Genomic DNA, 20,180 nt, shown 5'->3' with positions numbered 1-20,180 from the left:
TTCCCCAACGATGCAAAAACCACCTGGATAGCAAACTTTGCCTGATAAAGATGAGCTCAACAGCATGAGGCAATGACTCAGCACAGGAAACCTAGATGTCTGACTTCTACACTCTAACCCCAGACCCCCCCAACCCTGGCTTATGCTCATACAGCTCCAGTCCACTCTGCCCTTCCTCTGCTGGAGCCCAAGGTGAGTGGCTGTACTTGAAATTTTGTGCATTGTCCCTTTAAGTGGGTGCCTTATTTTCCAGCCATCTCTCCCTGGCAGACAGCAACCCTGCTGCTTTTCACAGCCCAATGTCATTGGGAACCTTTCTCAGTTCTGTTGCTCTCTGCTGGGGGTCCCAGCTTGGGGATTAGACTCCAGAGTTCTCAATGGCATCTCCACACAGCTGAGATATCGCTCCAGAACTTCAACTACTGTCTGTGGGAGCCTCACCAGCCCTTTCTCACCTCTGTCCTTCCTACCAGTCTCCTTGGCTATCAGATTTCCCTCCAGCTAGTCTTCAGTTGATTCGTCAGGGTGGTTTTTTGTATTTTAATTGTAATTCCAGTTTGGTCCTGGGAGCATGTCTGTGAGCTTCCACTTACTCAGCTGCCATTTTAATCTCCTTGTATGAGTTCTTTCTATAGTTTAGATATTAACCCCTTTGTGAGAGCTGCTGTTTTCAAGTATTTTCGGTTCAGTTGCCTTTTTATTTTGTTGGTAGTTTCTTTTGCTGTGCAGAAGCTTTTTGGTTAGATATAGTATCATTCATCATTTTTTTTGCTTTTACTTCCCTTGTATTTTAGGTCAAATTCATAAAACATTCTCTAATGCCAAGGTCCAAAAATTTAATACCCATGTATTTTTCTTTGTAATTTTTGTTTCATATCTTATATGTAAGTCTTTGATCCATTTTGAATTTATTTTTGTACATGTAAACAAACAGTAGTCTAGTTTTTTGTTGTTGTTGTTGTTGTTTTGCATATGGCATTCCAACTTTCCCAGTGCCATTTATTGAAGAGACTTTCTTTTCTCCATTGTATATTTTTCATATGTTTGTCAAAAATTATTTGCCTACCCCTGACCAATGTGGTTCAGTTGGTTGGGCAATGTCTTGTGCACTGAAAGGTTGCCAGTTCGATATTTGGTCAGGGCACATGCCAGGATTGTGGGCTTAATCTCCAGTTGGGGGTGTGCAGGAGCAGCTGATCGATATTTCACTCTCACATTGATGTTCCTCTCTCTATCATTTTCTCTCTCTCTCTCCCTTCCTCTCTTCTAAAAGTCAATAAAACATATTAAAGAAAATAAATAAATAAATAAATAAATAAATAAATAAATAAATGTAGAAAGAAGAAAGCCCAAATCCACCCCTTGAATTATATGTAAAAATAATTATTTGCCCATATACATGTGGCTTTATTTCTAAGCCCTCAATTCTGTCCCATTAGTCTCTCTGCCTGTTTTTATGACAATAACATGCTTTTTTTTTCATGCTTTTTTTTTTTTATTATCGTTGCTCTGTAGTATAATTTGAAATCAAGTAGTGTCATACCTCCAGCTTTGTTCTTTTTTCTCAGGATTGCTTTGGCTATTCTGAGGCCTTTTGGTACAGTACAAAACTGATGGGTTTTGTTGTTGTTTTTGTTGTTATTCTAGTTCTTTAAAAAAAAAGTGTCATTGTGATTTTGATGGGGATTGCACTACATTTGCATATTGCTTTGGGTAATATGGACATTTTAACTATGTTGATTCTTCCAATCCATGGGCATGGGATATTTTTTTTCCATTTTGTTGTGTCTTATTCAATGTCTTTTAATAATGCTTTATAGTTTTCAGTATTTAGGACCTTCACATTCTTTGTTAAATGTATTCCTAGGTATTTTATTATTTTTTTTGCAATTGCAAATGAAGTTGTTTTTTTTTTCCTTTTTCTGAAATTTTATTGTTAGCATATAGGAATGCAATGGATTTTTTATATTGATTTTGTAAGGCAGCTATGCTCACCACTATACCACCAATGTTGTATATTGAATTTTAATCCTGCAACCTTATTTTTTGTTGTTTCTAATAGCTTTTGGTGGAGTCTTTAGAGTTTTCTATATACAGAGTCATGTCATCTGCAAAAACTGACACTTTTACTTCTTCATTCTCAGTTTTCATTTTACCTTTTCAATGTGGCTACTAGAAAATTTAAAAAATTATTTCTATAAAACAACACTGATATAAAGTGAATTGGATCATATAAGTTTCCTATTCAAAACCCTTCATTAGCTTTCCACTCTACTTGAAATATACTTTAAGCTCTTTAAGTTGAACTTATACGGTCCTACATCATCAGGTTTATGTTACCTGTCTATCTTCATCTTTTTCCTCTTCTACTCCATTCTAGTGGTCAAGCCTGTTTCTACCTCAGGGCCTTTCCACATGTTGTTCACCAGACCTGGAAAAGTCATCATTCCATTTTTCATCTGACTGAAAACTTTTCATCCTTACATCTCAGCTCATATCCACACAAAGGGGCTTCTGGCCTCCTAGTGTAAACTAGGTCCATTGTGTTATCCACTCATAGCATCCTTGTTCTTTTTCTTAATGACACTTTGCAAGTTGTAATGACAAATTTACTTACTCGTTTTTAAAATTCCTTTTGAAATAATTCAATCTGTGATTTTTAAATATACTGTATTGATTTCAAAGAAGAAGGGAAAGGGAGAGAAAGGAAAAAAAAACACATCAATGACAAGAGAGAACCATTGATTGGATGCCTTCTGCACTCTCCCTACTGCAGATCAAGCCCACAACCCAGGCATGTTTGGGAATTGAACCATTACCTCCTGGTTTATAGGTTGAGCTCAACCACTGAGCTACATGAGCTGGGCCAATATATGTTTTTAAACCACTGTATAGTTAAGGTCAGACAATGTTATGGATGCTTAGTAAATATTTATTTAATGAGTTATTGTCTATATAAACACTTTCTCAACTGTAATGTATTTTACATGTAATAGCCCTATAGTAGTAATGGTGATAAGAAGAGATGGAATAAAATGGGAAGTAAGAGGAAGAAGAGAAAAAGTGAAATAATTTTAAAGTCTTTGCCTTGAATCAATTTTAAAATAGTTTTTCTTTGAATCTTGGGTTATATTCAAACCAATGGGAATAAGTAACAAAGTAGGCAGTTATATTACACTGCCTTTTTAAAACACTTGTATTTTCAAAAGCATATTTTTCCTTAAAGGAAGTTCTTCTTAAATTTCTTTTTCTTTCTCCTTGAAGAATGTCTTCTTATAGGAAATTCGCAAAACCGCTAGTGACTCAGATTTCCACTTGCCTTCTCAAAGGCATACATACATCTCTATTTCCCAGGTGGAATGCACCATGGGAATGGATTGGAAGGGGTGGAGAAATAAACATTAAAACAATTTAAGTGCTGAAACCGGTTTGGCTCAGTGGATAGAGCGTCGGCCTGTGGACTGAAAGGTCCCAGGTTCGATTCCGGTCAAGGGTATGTACCTGGGTTGCCGGCACATCCCCAGTAGGAGATGTGCAGGAGGCAGCTGATTGATGTTTCTAACTCTCTATCTCTCTTCCTTCCTCTCTGTAAAAAATCAATAAAAATATATTTAAAAAACAAAACAAAACAAAACAATTTTAGTAATAGTTGTCAGCTAATAGGAAATCAGAATACAAATGAATCAATGAAAAGAACCATTTTTATCATTCATTGGTAATTTTTGTTTCCTATTTGTGCAGTCTCTCCTGCTTTTCTCTCTCTCTCTCTCTCTCTCTCTCTCTCTCTCTCTCTCTCTCTCTCTCTCTCTCTTCTTATCATCACACAAGAAAATGTTTATTGACTTGGGAGAGAGAGAGAGAGAGAGAGAGAGAGAGAGAGAGAGAGAGAGAGAGAGAGAGCACCATTGCCTCCCATTCATGCCCCCACCAGAGATTGAACCTGCAATCTTTATGGTGTAAGGGAGACACTACAACCAACTGAACTATCCAGTATCCAGCCGGGCTCTCCTCTATCTCATTACCCATTGGTGATTTCAACAACTGAACATATCACTAGCAGCACTATTCACATTTTTTTTAATTTAATCCAGTCGAAATGGTTAATCTAGTAGCCTTGGGTAAATACACAGAGAATGTGGGAAAGTGTGAATGTCCCATGTCCCGTGTGGTTCAGGGTTCAGGCTCTGGAAGAGGGGTTGCATGCAAATGAAAGAGACAAGACAAGAAATAATAATTTGAAAATTGGGGGGCCAAGCAAAAGCCCGTCCCAAGAGGATGGACTCTGCTTTGGCTTAGGCCTTACCATCCTTTTTTTCACTTTGGGATACATCTATAGCCCTTAGACAGGCAAGTTCCAGTAACAGACAGACTATCTTATCAGTAAGGATTTATATGACTATCTGGTGGGGAAGTTGCTTCAGCTACCATTGTCTGGACTGAACAGTGGGTGCATAGGCCTGACCTTTGCCAGGGCTTCAAGGGTCACCAGCATTCCGGGTTCCTTGTCCACACCTCTCTGCTAGAGAAGACAATAGGCAGCTTCCCACAGGAAAGCATTTACAAGCCATTGTGATGGTCATGAATCACTATTTTGGGGGCCTAAAATAAGAAATTGGGTACTGAAGAAGATAAAGCTTTTGGGAAATTAAGGAAGTTCCAAATATATTTGAAGCCATTCTGAAATTACTGCCTTAGGGCCCTGTGTAATTCATCATATTTAGGAGAGAGTAGGTGCAATGGTAACAAATATTTGCACAGCCTGTCAATTCACTATTTGTAATCTAAGTGAAGCTGTCCAAAGATATATGTCTGAATGAATCTGTTAGTTTTTCCAACTACAAAATGAAATAATTGTTCCTTAGTGTAAAGCTCAGCAGTATTGCTATAAACAAGTATGATTGCACTGTGCTTTCTTTATATTTTTCTAATAATTTCCTTTTCACTGACAAACTGAGAACTTAAACCTAGCTTTACTTAAATGCCCTAAAATTAAATTTACCTACCTTTATGGCTTCGCAACAATAGTTTCTGTCTTAAAGTTAATATTTCCATTAACATTTTAATAGCCAAAATAGTGTAGCTTGTACTTAGCAGCACATTACAATCTGCATTTAAATGAGAATCTTGTAAAAGAGCAACATAAAAAATTACTTGTGTTAGAAAAGTTTTTTTTCTGGGTTTTGTTTTTGTGTTTTATTTGTGGCATAACCTCTCTACATATTAGAAAAAGATTAAGGCAGCTCTTTTTGAAGTTACTGAATGGATTCTTGAGAAAAGGTTACGGGAGTCAATCTTTTATTTTTAATGAGAAGATCTTACTTTGATATGTGAAAAATAACACCCAAGAATTGAGGTTTTTGAAATCAAAATTAATCTGCTCATTTCAGATTTGGAAATCAAAGGCAAACTAAAATCTTTTAGCTCATATTTGTTAGATATAGATGAAGAGATTATGATAGATAGATGGTTGATTGATAGATAGATAGATAGATAGATAGATAGATAGATAGATAGATGATAGATAGATAGACGTAACCAGACTTAAGACTGTTTAGAAGAATGGGAATGTGTCATTTTACAAGATGCCACTTAATAAGCCACAACCAGAGAAGTCCTATTACATAATTCCCGGATACCTGACATAATTTGCCTTATGTACATTTTTGTCTCTCTTTTGCCACTATCTTCCCCTAAACCCATCCCCCACACATACACACACACCTATTTTATCTCTATTACAAAACCCCAATTGCTCCTATCTCTGCTTCTGCCTTCTCTAATCATGTTGTTTGAAATCAGACTGCCTGAGTTCAAATCTCTTTTAGCCACTTCCTAGCCTTATGGTCTTATCAAGTTTTCTAATCTCTTTATAGTTCAGTATCTGTATATTTGAAGTAGGGATAATGATGGTTCTACTTCAAAGACTTGTTATGAAGATGAAAAATAATGCATGTGAAGTACTTTAACATAGTGCTTGCAATAAATATAAGCTATTTATTACTTTAAATTATGCTGTTATTTTTCTTCTATCAGACTTCTAAATATCCTACAGTTATTATACCAGCTCCTTAAAGCATCCTCTTACCTGTACTAAAGAGAAATGATAAGGGCTTTTTTTCTCACCCCACTTTGCCTCAGTCTCATTTGCTTCTCATTGTCAAGAGAAAGAGACCAGCAAATTAAATAAGCATATTTTTGGCTGGTGAAATCCAAATCCAAAAAGCAACATATAAAAATAATGCAGAACATCAACAGTTGTTCTTTAATAACTCTATTTTTCTAAGCTTCCTGACACCTAGGCCACAGTATTTCTTCATGCTTTGTCTTGGTCCCCTATCCCATGTCTTGCCAACCTAACTTTACTTTGTACATTGTAGCACTTTCTTCTTTCTTCTGTAGTCAGTTAATTTAATTCCATATCAACAAGCATTTACTGAACTATTGAGCACCTGGCCCTGTCTTAGGATATCCAGAAGGTGTGGGGAGGCAGGAAGTTTTTATGAAACAAAAATGTGAAATACCACATTACTTTTTACCAAACAAGAATTATATTTGTATAAAATTAATATAAAATTATTAGAAAATCCTGCAAGAAAAGATATTCATTTCATCATATGTACTGCAATTATTTGTTTATACATTTTTTCTATCACCATAATATGAGTTCCTTCAGGCCAAGTAAATGCCTCAGTAATGCTGTCTAGCTGCTATAGTCTTTTTATTGTAGGGGATACTCAGCAGATGTTTATGAACAGGTGGAAGGATAAAAGCATGAGATCTGGGTCTTAACCTCAAGTAGCTTACAGCTAGTAGAAAGAACCACCTGTGGATACATAAATACCAGTAATCCTCATCCCAGCTTAAATTTCTAGTCCCTAACCTCTTCTACCTCCTATTTACTCAGTCCACAGAAAATATGACCTGTATGCTTACATTTCTCTTCCACAGTTTCTTCTGCCTAGGGTGCCCTTCCTCTCATTTTCTTTCTAATGAACTGTTATATCTTAGGTATAACTCTAACAGGGTCTTCTTAGTGAAATCTTTTCTGTGCATCTTCCCCAAGCAGAATGAATACATCTGTCTTCTGCCTACCTGTATCCATTTTCATGTACCTTTCTTAGAATTAGTACATTGAGTCATAATTACCTATTTATCTTCTCTTTAGCTTTAATGTGACTGGGGCTTTAATTTATCTATGTAGTTCTAGGTTTGATGACAATGTCTGGCATATAGTTACCACTCAACATATAAGTTGAGTGCAAAACATGAATGAATCAATTAATCAATGGTTCAAGAAATTATTACTATAAATGCTATAACAGCAGTAAAATAAAGATATAATAATTGTTAAATTGTGTACTATGGTCTCAAATGCCAAGTTCAAATTCCCCTTTTCATAGTTAAATTTCTCATCATCTCAGTCCCACTCCTCTTTTACTTTTGTCAGTTCCTGTATCTTCTGTATGTCCTTGATTTTTCCATTACCATCACTTGTTATTATAATAAACTATGTGAGCATTCAGAACAAATATGTGTACAGAAACAAACAAAACAAAATTAACCATAGGTGAAATTACATCACCTGAAGTACAAGATTAACATGCATAATTGATTGAGGGATATTCTAGTTAACTGCAAGGAATTTTTGAAGTCATCTGGTTCACTGATTCCCAAACCTCTCTTAACATTATAGACCACCTACAAGCACTTTTTAAAAATATAATCTTGTACTTCACTCTGAGATTTCAATTCTCAGGAGATCTGAAATGGGGTCTGTGAACCTACATTAAAAGCAAGCCCACTTGATACTTTTAATATAAACTGTCCATGTACTATTTTGTAAATACTGATCTAGTCCAACTCCTTAACAAAAGTGGAATCCCCTTTATAAAATTCTTTACATGTGGACATTCAGTAACTCAAGGCAGCCTATTACATTGTTGGATGATCCTAATTGAAAGTTCTTGCATGTTAAACCAAAGTCCTAGAAATTTTCTCTAATAGTGTGCTTCCAGCAATCTCAGAATGAACCCTTTATAGTCAGACATGCAGTTGGCCCATTGTTTTACTTAAATATTTCTAAAGAAAAAAAATAAAAACATAAATTCTGTCTAAGGGACTAAGGGATGTGTTTATCAAGGAATCAAATTGTAATACAGGTACATTTATATTGATAAAGCAAAAATTATCCATAGGTTTATTCCCTTAGTTAACAGCTAAGCTTTCTTTGAGAGTTCTTTCAGCAATGACTTCCAGTAACAAATCTTATCTGAGTATTTTAGAATAACATATGTCACTTTAATGACAACAATCAGTTTGAGTAGTTTGAGAGGTTTGATTGAAAAGGCCCACTAGCCTACTGAGATATATCAAGGCTAGAATTGTATTTAACTCCAGCTTCAGGCTGTTCCTGGACAGAAAGAGCCCCATCTACTTCTGGACTTCCTCAAGACAGAAAGACAAGCTTGGGAAGCTTGTGCCAAAATAATCATACCACTGAGAATAGTACACAATTGGGGTAGGAAGTGGAATGATAAAGAAGATTTACATTGAAACTGAGGAGAAGGAGGGTGGGGAAGCTAGACAGTGAACAAAAGAACTCAGTGTGTAACTGCCAAGCCATTTCTTTTCACCATGTCTTCCTTCCCAGTAAGCGTGTCTCTTCCATAGCTTAATTTAGGCTCTGTCATGATCCTATAGAACAGCGGTTCTCAACCTGTGGGTCGCCATCCCTTTGGGGGTCGAATGACTCTTTCACAGGGGTCGCCTAAGATAATCAGAAAACACATATATAATTACATATTGTTTTTGTAATTAATCACTATGCCTTAATTATGTTCAATTTGTAACAATGAAATTGGGGGTCACCACAACATGAGGAACTGTATTAAAGGGTCGCGGCATTAGGAAGGTTGAGGACCACTGCTAAAGAACAACACCCAGGGGTGACTTGGGTGTGGCTGTCCTATTCCGGTGGCCAGCTGGGGTGGGAGGGAAAGGTTGTTTACTCTGGGTCTCCATTCAACTCAGCCACCAGGGCAGGGTTAGAATGAAAATAAAGCTAGGAGAGCTGTAATTCTGTCTTCGAAAAATTAATCCGCAACTGCAGTTCCAGAGTGCAACCAACCTGGAAGAGGGATGTACAAATAAATCTCACCTTGGAGAGGAGAGGATGTAACAACCCATACCACTAACTGAAAACAACACTCTGACAAAACCATGGAAGGGTGTGGACAGAATAAATGAGATTATCTGGGTTAAAACTCAGCAACTCTTTTTGCACTGATGGCAATCAGGGAGGCAGATGTCACCTTCCACCACATAATAGGCACCTGGCTGACTGACCTAAGGCAAAAATAGGCAGGATAAGAGGGAGCGGGAAAGAAGTGGGAAATAATATTAAACTAGGGAAGAATCAGGAAAAAGGAAATTGAGATAGGAAAGGGATATAATTAAGGGTGGTTATAGCATCCCCGACCCTCCCAGGAATATAAGTAATGGCAGCCAGTCTTTTAACTGTTTTTCCCCCCACAAAGTAGTGAATTCCTCCTTTTTTGATACTTTTACTGTTCTAGACTTATTTCAATAAAAAATGCTAAAAATCCCAACAACAAATAAAACAATAACATACATGCAGCTAAGTACAAAGCCCCATGCCAGGAGATGAAATTTATTAAAGTTGTCCTCTCTCTGCTATTCTTTATCAGAGGCCCAGTGCATGAATTCGTGCATGGGTGGGGTCACTTGGTATGGCCTGTGGGGTTTGGGCCAAAACTGGCAGTCCAATGCCACCTGCCGCTCCTGCCTGTTGTTCCTGCTCATCCTGGCCCTGTTGCACCTGCTGTGGGCTCATGTCAAGTCAGTCCTGATTGGGAGAGGTGCTTGCCAGCTGGTTATGAACCCTGTGTCTGGCGCCCATCCCAAGGGGTGTGTGTGTGTGGGGGGGGGGGGTCGGAACATGATCAGCCCTCCAGTTTGGCAGTGGGATGCCCTTGCTGGCCCGGGATCCAGATCCATCTCACTGACGTTCATACTGGTAGTTGGGAGCCACCTGATGGCCGCTTTTATATTGTTTCTTCCTTATGGAGTGTCTAAGGAGGGGAAGTGGCTGTGGTGCCCAAGGCCGACTTCCAGGAGGCTGGTGACGCTGTTGGAATCGTGCTGGTGGCACTGGTCCATTGGTGCCTGGCCAATTCTCTGGAGATTGGACCTGCAGGACTACTGAGGGAGTGAGTGGCTGCCGCCATGTTGGTGGGCTGCTGGGACAGGTCAGTCAGCTGAGCAGCACTCCTGCTGGGGGTGCACTGACCACCAGGGGGCAGCTCCTGCATTGAGCGTCTCCCCCTTGGTGGTCAGTGCGCATCATAGCGACCAGTCAACTGGTTGTTCAGTCGCTTAGGCTTTTATATATATAACTAGTGGCCCAGTGCACGAAATTCATGCACAGGGGGGAGGAGGGGTTCCCCTCAGCCCAGCCTGCACCCTCTCTAATCGGGAACCCTTAGGGGATGTCTGACTGCTGGTTTAGGCCCAATCCCTGGGATACCCCTAACTGGCAGCTGGACATCCCTCTTGCAATCTGGGACCACTGGCTCCTAACTGCTCAACTGCCTGCTGTGCTGACCTGATCTCCCTAACTGCTCTCCCTGCTGGCCTGACCCCCCTAACTGCTCTCCCCTGCCAGCCTGATTGTCCTAACTGCTCTCCCCTGCCAGCCTTATTGCCCCTAACCACCTCTGCCTCGGCCCCACCATCATGGCTTTGTCCAAAAGGGCATCCAGAAAGTTGTCTGGAAGTTGTTTGTTCTAATTAGCACATTACCCTTTTATTAGTATAGATTGATTTCAGAGAGGGAGGGAGATAGAAACATCAATGATGAGAGAGAATCATTGTCTGACTGCCTCCTGCACGCCCCACACTGGGGATCAAACCCATAACCCAGGCATGTGCCCTGACCAGGAATTGAACTCTGGGCCCTTCAGTCCTCAGGCAGAGGCTCTATCCATTGAGCAACACTGGCCATGGATACACTTTCCCTTTCCACTGGGACGTGTTCTGTTTGCTGGAGCTGAAACACTGAAGCTGTCTCACTGGGGCAAAGTGGGGTGCAGTGGGTTGGAGTAGGTGAAGCCCCCTGAAAGCTGGAGAGAGGCCTTGTTTAACAGCCAGACTGTTTCATGGCTGTGCTGCCTCGCACTTGAATGGCCACACTGTTGGGCTCTGCTACTGTCAGTGAGAGTTTATACAACTGAACTGTCTTCACGGATAGCTTCCTCCTCACCACACCCCCAAGCTGGGGGTTCCTCTTAGGGTTGAAGTGACACTGACCACCCTTGGTTGGTAGCCCAGTCGGCCACTTTGGAAAGAGAAGTGGGGAATCCTGATTTTACGTGAATGCTCCAATTTCTTAAGTTGGCAACTAATGTGAACTTCAGATGTTTGGGCCAAACCAGAGAGGTGGTCAGGTCTGGTGTCCAGGCCACTGGGCAGCACTGGGCTCAGCCCAGCTATAAAGGGACCCTAGGTGTCTGGGCAGGTAAAGGGGTTGGGGGTACGCTTGGGTAATTCCGATGTCACCCCACTTGGTTTTTTGGTTTTTTTTCCCCACTGATCACAATTTATTATAATCTGTTGGCAGCATAGATAGATATTAGTTACCAGAACTATGTCTTCATAGAAGTGGACAGTATGTAGCCATTCTATGGGGAACGGTGTGCACTTAAGCATCAGCATGATCTTTCAGTTTCTTTTTTTGTTGTTAATGAAAATAAGCTTTATTACATCAAGTAATAAATACATACAAAGATGCAAACACTATTAGTCACTGTCTTCCAGATGTTTGGATCCACTGATGGGAAAGGCGGAACTGAAATGTACATACATCCTTAGGGGAAATTTCAGGGGTCCTTGTCAGGCGAGATTCAATAAATTGCTCTTTCTTCTGTATTTATAACTTGTGCATTTTAAAGATTGACTTCAAAGTACTAATAGTCATGCAAATGCTTAAGCAAAAAAAAAAAAAGTTACATTGAAAAGAATTTATACTGTGTGGTGAATGGGCACTGGCTACTAAAGCGCTGCCTCAGGACTCACTGAAACAAACCCTCAGGGTTGGATCAGCTTAGAAGAGAAACATAAAGAACCATGTGAGTAACAGAAATGTATCCAGAAGAGAAACACGTATCTGGGAGGCCAACTACAGTTTGCTGTGATAGGTAACTGACATGCATCATGTAAATCAATGCTTTAAAAAAACACACAAAATGCCCTGGGTAGTTCCTAACTAATATGTAAATCTAATAACTGCAAAAATCTCTTCTCCATCTCAGCAATGGGAGGTTCAGAGCCTGATGAACCATAGGAGGGGCACGGGGAGGAGAAACCAAGCTGTTACCATTTTGAAACCAAGTTTCATCTGAAGGGGGTGCAAGCATGAGCTGTCACTTCTTAGAAGAAGAGGGAAAGCCTTTCACGCTGACTTACGGGCTAGGTCCTAGGACCTGGCGTTCCGCTCCATCTCCTCCAAGCACTCCGGAACCAGCCCTGTCGTGTGGATGATGCCTCGGTTCAGTCTCTCCATTGCGCTCTTGCTGCCCGCTTACGTGAGTCAGATCTCCTTCCCTAGCTCTTCGATGATGACCAGCAGCTCAGCATATTTGCTCTGGGGCACCTGGCTGTTCTCTGTTCCCTGCGTGTTAGAGATGGTGGTCCTAGTCACTCAGCAGCTGGCGGTACTGGGAAGACATTGCCATGCTGGTGTAAGGCGGGTGAACGCTCCTAGAGGCCTTGATGGAGGTGGCGGGCATGTGCATGGTCAAGTTCAGTTTGTAAGACACCCCCACCCCTCGCGCCCTGCCTCCCACTGCAGGGCGCAGGCCCCATGAGAGGGCATCGGCAGCGGGGGCGGTGAGGCCAGGAGGTGGCGAGGTGGGCCTGGGGTCTGTGTGCCTGTCTGTGCACCTGCCCAGCTCCTGCACATTTTTTGTTGTTGACAGCTCCGGCGCACTGACAAATATGGCTGTCCCCTCACCCTGACACTGCCGCAGTATCATGATCTTTCAGTTTCTTAATGTTCTGCTTGTGCTGCTCAATTTCTTTCTGCAGACGCTCAATCTCCTTTTATGATGAGTGATCTCTTCTTCATGTTGTTTCTTCAAGGCTGCCAGCTGTTCTTTAATCCGCTCTGGGAAGTATCCTTCCTCTTCAGCCTTCTCTTTTTTTGTGAAGGTCCCCATGGCTTCCCTGATTGCGCCTGCCTTGGAGCTGAAATTATCTGACCATTGCAGCCAAAGCCTCTGGCTTGCATGGCCCTCACCCCCCACACTTCGAGCCGCAGATGTGCCACTGATGCAGAGACTGCCCTGGTTGTCAGTGCCGCGCAGTTCCGGACCACCCCACTTAGTTTTAAATGCAAACCTGCCGTGGACAGGCCTTGAAGGTCTTTTTTCCATGGCGATCACGGGGAAGCAGGCCAGTCGGCACCCCCGGCCCCCGGGTGGGGTCCGGGATGCCGGCTGGCCTGCGCCGGGGCTCTTTCTGCCCCCGATTGCCATGGTGATCATGGGGTAGCAGGCCAGTGGCTCTCTCTGCCTCCAATCCACAATGCAATCACTGATCACCAGCTGCCTTTGCCCGCCCCTCACCTCTTGCCTGCCACCTGGGTTTCCGATCCCTTTCGCCTCCCAGCATTGTGGCTATGTATGCAAATTAACCGCCATCTTTGTTAGCAGTTAACCGCCATCTTGGCTGGCAGTTAATTTGCATATCTCCCTGATTAGCCAATGGGAAGGGTAGCGAGTTTACGGCTAATTACCATGTTTCTCTTTGATTAGATAGGATAGAGGCCTGGTGCATGAAATTCATGCACTGGGTTGGTCCCTCAGCCTGGCCTGCACCCTCTCGCAATCCGGGAGCACTCGGGGGATGTCCTACTGACAGCTTAGGCCTACTCCTCTCCCAAGGGGTGCGAGCCAAACCCGTAAGTCATACATCCTTAGTGTTGCCGCAGAGGCAAGAGAGGCTCCCACTACTGCCACTGCACTTGCCAGTGGTGAGCCCAGCTTCTGGCTGAACAGTGCTCCCCCTGTGGGAGTGCACTGACCACCAGGGGGCAGCTCCTGCATTGAGTGTCTGTCCCCTGGTGGTCAGTACATGTCATAGTGACTGGTTGTTCTGCTGTTGGGCTGAAACTGGCTCTCTGACATCCCCCAAGGGCTCCGGGATTGCGAGAGGGTGCAGGCCAGGCTGAGAGATCCCACCAGTGCATGACTGGGGACAGGGAGGGACAAGAGAGATTGGCCAGCCGGGGACGGACCATGGGAGGGCTCTAGTACATGCCCAGCCTGTCTCCCTCAATCCTGATTGGCCAAACCCCAGCAGCAAGCTAACCTACTGGCCAGAGTGTCTGCCCCCTGGTGGTCAGGGCATGTCATAGCAAGCAGTTGAGCAGCCTTAGCCTATCATTAGCATATTACTCTTTGATTGGTTGAATGGCAGACTGGACGACTGGACACTTAGCATATTGGGCTTTTATTATATAGGATGATGTAAATGCATCATAATAGAGGCTGCATGGTAAGGCCTAACACATCCCCTCTGTTAAAGAAATTGGGGACTTGGAGCTCCAGTGGCGCAATCGGTTAACGCGCGGTACTTATAAGAAATTGGGGACCATATTGTCATGCACTCATTCAGCGAACATCTCCAGTGTTTTCTCTAGCCCTCAGCAGTCTTTCTGTGGGTTCCCAGTTCCAGGCCTGCAGGGCAGGGGGTAGCAGGGCAGCCACTGCATCACAGCCCCCAGCAGAAGTCACTTCAGTGGCTCTGCTGGGTGACTCCCCAGCATGTATCAATGGTCTCAATGGGAGTCCCAAATTTCCTAATAAATTTCCAAACAAAATTAATTTTAATGGCTTTAATTAGCCTTAATGGACTATTCCTATTAGTATTTGTTCCTTTTGTGAGGTTGTTGAGGAAATACTTAGAGAGGAGGAAAACAACAGGCCAATGAGAGAAATGATTGGTCCAAAATCTTTTGAAATTAATTGCCTGTAGCTATCTACTCAAATCTTCTTCCATGTGCAGTGCTCACACTTCACTTGGAGCAGGGTGGGCAGGGGCCCGGCTCTAGTGACTTGGAAGAAGCACCGTGATAGCAGTAACCGCTGGTCGCCCCTGGCGCTTCTGGTGGTATCCTTTCTTCCTTGTGGAACATCTAGGGAGAGGAAGTGGCTGCAGTGCCCGAGGCTGAGTTCCAGGAGGCCAGCAGTGCTGTCAGGATCATGCCAGCAGTGCTGGTCCATTGGTACCTGGCCTGTACTCTGTTGATTGAACCTGCAAGACTACAAAGGGAGCCAGTCCCCAGTTCTGCCCTGCCTCCACCACCAATTGATTGGAGTCTGAGGGCTGGGAGGAGGGACCAAGCAGTCTTCCTTCTGCCTGCCCGCTCACCAGTCACTGCTGCCACAGATTCATCTGTGCCTGAGGGAACCCCAGTTCCCCCGTTAGCCATCCCCTGATCAGTGGAACTTGCTGTTCAGTCATCCATCAGGTCGTTTAGGACATGTCGGCCTAAATGACCAGCTTTTTATATATTAGGATAGATAATAGCACTCAGCATTTTCTGCCATAGCACATATAGAAATCTGCAATTATCTCATTTATTGTTTTCCTGTTTTCTTATTTAATGCCTATTTCCCTTCCAGTAGAATGTCAGATGCATGAGGATAGGGATTATTTATTATTTATTACATATATTCCCCGGACATAGAAGAGTACTTGGACATAGCAGGCACTTATTAAACATTGATTGATTGATTGAATAAATGAATGAATGAATGAATGAATGAATGAATGATGAGGATCACTGAGCAGGCAGAATAAACCCTTAAGAGACATTCAAACTATTAGCCTGTAAAACCCTGTGTCTTCTAGCCCATGTTTACTACCCAAACCTTATAATCTGCTCTCCCTTCAGGCACTTCAACTCTTCTCACACACCACACTCTTCCTACCTCAGAATATTGTCACATGTGCCATTTCATTTTACCTAGAATGCTACTCCCTAGATTGGCAACCTCTCATACTTAAGTTCTCTTTCAAAAAGGTACCTAAATGAGACCTTCTTGGCCACAGCATATAAGTAGTCCCACCAACTGCCCATCTTGTTATTTTCTGTCACTTTACATTGTTCATTTCCTCCAAATCACTATTTATTGGTAATTTTTATTTATATATTGAATTGCTTCTTTTTAAAAATGTATCTTTATTGTTGAAAGTATTACAGATGTCCCTTCCCCCCCCCCATTGACCCCCTCCTTCACCCCTCCCCAGGCCTTCACTGCACTATTGTCTGTGTCCATGGGTTATATATATATGCATAAGCGACCGGCTAACCAGCTAGTAGCTATGACGTGCACCGACCACCAGGAGGCAGACACTCAATGCAGGAGCGGAAAATACAGGCATGGAAGCATGGAACAGACTGATGAATTTCAGAGGGAAGGGGTTAGGGGGGAGGGCGGGAAGAGATTAACCAAAGATCTTATATGCATACTAGAGGCCCGGTGCACAGATTTGTGGACCAGTGGGATTCCTTAGCCTGGCCTGTAGAAATTGGGCCCAAACCAGCTCTCTGACATCCCCTGAGGGGTCCCAGATTGCAAGAGGGTGCAGGCCAGGCTGAAGGACCCCACTGGTGCATGGGGCCCCTAGTATGTATATAAGTTCTTTGGTTAATGTGTTCCTGCCTCCCTCACCCCCTCCCCTCTGAGATGTCTCAGTCTTTTAAATAAAGGAGGCAAGAGCATACAATGGAATAAAGACAGTCTTTTAAAAAAATGGTGTTGGGGCCCAGCCAGCATCACTCAATGGTTGAGTGTCAACCCATGAACCGAAAAGTCACACTTCCATTCATGTTCAGGGCACATGCCCATGTTGTGGGCTTGATCCCCAGTGGGAGGTGTGCGGGAGGTGGCTGATCAATGTTTCTAACTCTATCCTCCCTTCCTCTCTCTTAAATCAATTATGTGTGTGTGTGTGTGTGTGTGTGTGTGTGTGTGTGTGTGTGTGTGTGAATGGTATTGGGAACATTGCTAATCACATATCTGATAAGGGGTTATTTATATTTCCAGAATATAAGGAACTGTTAGGAACTCATACAACTTAACAAGTGGAGGGCAAACAATCCCATTAAAAAATGGGCAAAGGAGTTTTTTCATTGCTGCTTTGATTTCATCAGTTGTCATAGGCCTATTCAAGTTTTCTGTTTTTTCCTGATTCAGTTTTGAAAAGTTATATTTTTCTAGGAATTTTTCCATTTTGTCCAGGTTGTCCAGCTTGTTGGCATATGATTGTTCATAGTATTTTATTACAATCCTTTGTATTTCTGTGGTGTCCAGTGTTACTTCAACTCTTTCCTTTCTGATTTTATTTATTTTGATCCTCTCTATGTTTTTTTTTTTTTAATATTTTATTGATTTTTTACAGAGAGGAGGGGAGAGGTATAGAGAGTCAGAAACATCGATGAGAGAGAAACATCGATCAGCTGCCTCCTGCACACCCCCTACTGGGGGTATGCCCGCAACCAAGGTACATGCCCTTGACTGGAATCGAACCTGGGACCCTTCAGTCCGCAGGCCGATGCTCTATCCACTGAGCCAAACCGGTCAGGGCATTGATCCTCTCTATGTTTATTGATGAGTCTGGCTAAAGGTTCATCAATCTTGTTTATCTTTTCCAAGTGTCAGCTGTACCAACATTTATTTCCACTCTGATCTTTATTATTCTCTTCTACTTACTCTGGGCTTTTCTTGTTGTTCACTTTCTAATTCTTTAACTTGTATGGTTAGATAACTTAATAAAAGTTTTTCTTGTTTCTTGAGGTAGGCCTATATACAGTACTATGAACTTCCCTCTCAGGACTGGTTTTGCTGTGCCCCATAGATTTTGGGTCGTGTGTGTTCATTTTCATTTGTTTCCAAGAAGTATTTGATTACTTCCATGATTTCATTGGTAACCCATTCATTGCTTAATAACATGCTATTTAGTCTCCATGTGTTTGAATATTTTGGCGCGATTTAATTGTAGTTGACTCTAGTTTCATGTCATTGTGACCTGAGAAGATGCTTGATATGATTGCAATCATCTTGACTTTGTAGACACTTAACTTGTGTCCTAACGTGTGGTCTATCTTTGAGAATGTCCCCATGTGCACATGAGAAGAATGTATACTCTGCAGCTTTGGGGTGAAATGTTCTGTAAATATCAATTAAATCCATTTGATCTAGTGTGTTGTTTAGGGTTGCTGTATCCTTGTTTATTTTTTGTCTAGAAGATTTATCCAGTGATGTCAGTGGGGTGTAAAAGTCCCCTACTATAATTGTATTGCTATGGATCTCACCTACCTCATACCTTCTAGAGTGGATACCATCAATAAATCAACAAACAACATGTGCTGGGGAGGAGGTGGAGAAAAAGGATCCCTAGTATACTGCTGGTGGGAATGCAAACCAGTGCAGTCTCTATGGAAAAGAGTGGAGTTTCCTACAAAAATTAAAAATGAAACTGCCATTTGACTCAGTGATCTCACTTCTAGAAATATATCCTATGAAGCCCGAAACACTGAGCAGAAAGAATATATGCACCCCTATGCTCATAGCAGCATTATTGACAATATCTAAGATCTGAAAACAGCCCAAGTGTCCATCAGTAGTTGAATGGATAAAAAAAAACAAAAAACAAAAAACAAAACAAAAAAAAAACTTGCCATACATTTACACAATGGAATACTATGCAGCTGTAAAAATGAAAGATCTCTTAATCTTTGAGACAACATGGATGGACCTGGAGAGTATTATGCTAAGTGAAATAAGCCAGTAAGAGAACGACAAATATCACATGATCTCACTCATATGTGGAATCTTATGAACAAAATAAACTGACAAAATAGATCCAGCAATATAGAAGCATGCAACAGACTGAGGATTCTCAGAGGGAAGGGAGTGGGGCAGCGGGGATAAATTAACCGAAGAATATATATGCATATATGCATAAATCAGGGACACAGACTATAGTGTGGTAAAGGCCGGGGAGGGGTTTGGAGTGGGAAGAAGGAGGTCAATGGGGGAGAAAAGGGCACCTCTGTAATACTTTCAACAATAAAGACAGACTTAAAAAAGCAATAAAGAAAAGGACCACAGAGTCTTGAGCCATTCAGAAATAAATATGCAATTCTAAGTTTTTAAAAAATGGGCAAAGGATCTAAATAGAAATTTCTCCAAAGAGGACATACAGATGGCCAAGAGACATATAAAAAAATGCTCAAAGTTATTAATCATCAGAAAGATGCAAATTAAAACGACAATGAGGTTTCCCCTCATACGTGCTGGAATGGCTATCAACAAATTAACAAATGACAAATGCTGGGCAAGTTTTTGGTGAAAAGGGAACCCTAGTACACTACTGGTTGGAATGAAGACTGGTGCAGCCACTATGGAAAACAGTATGGAGTTTTTCCCAAAAATTAAAAATGGAACTGCCATTTGACCCAGTGATCCCAAAACACCAATCAGAAACAATATATAAACCCCTATGTTCATAGCATTGTTATTTACAATCACTAATATCTGAAAATAGCCCAAGTATGAATCAGTAGATGAGTGAATAAAAAGTTGTGGTATATTTACACAATGAATTACTATATAGCTGTAAGAAAAGAAGAATCTCTTACCCTTTGAGACAGCATGGTGGGACCTGGAAAGTATTATGCTAAGTGAAATAAGCCAGTCAGAGAAAGCTAAGTATCACATGATCTCCCTTATCTATAGAATCTATTGAACAAAATAAACTGATGAACAAAATATATCTAATTGCTTCTTTATTGTCTACATCCCACCCCATTTGATGTCTATGAGGACAGAGACTGTGTCTTTTTTTCTCAACTCTGTATCCCCAACACCTAACAGAATCTTTGATACAGAGTTGATTATTAAATGTTTGCTGATTGAATAAGTACTCACAGAAATGAATACATGTATTACTAATATTCTTTCCCCCGTCATTCAATGTGCAGACATGCCATCCTAAGGCCTAGTGTGTTTTATGATATTCTAGGTATAGCCATGTGATCTCAGCCCACATCAGAGGAAACCTTACATTAGGAAAGTCTTGATAATCTGAAT

General features: G+C 41.7%; 1 protein-coding gene and 1 pseudogene across 1 annotated transcript in view; one reads left to right on the top strand and one right to left on the bottom strand.

Moving 5' to 3' along the window:
- The window catches only part of IL1RAPL2 (interleukin 1 receptor accessory protein like 2), a 693,469-nt gene that overhangs the window by 241,557 nt on the left and 431,732 nt on the right, over window positions 1-20,180 (top strand). The window lies entirely within an intron of this gene.
- LOC118654241 lies at window positions 12,494-13,052 on the bottom strand (annotated as a pseudogene).

The sequence above is a fragment of the Myotis myotis genome, unplaced genomic scaffold (genome assembly GCF_014108235.1).
Source record: "Myotis myotis isolate mMyoMyo1 unplaced genomic scaffold, mMyoMyo1.p scaffold_m19_p_4, whole genome shotgun sequence".
NCBI lineage: Eukaryota > Metazoa > Chordata > Mammalia > Chiroptera > Vespertilionidae > Myotis > Myotis myotis.
Note: the sequence above shows the minus strand (reverse complement) of the source record. Positions and strands in the feature narration are given on the sequence as shown.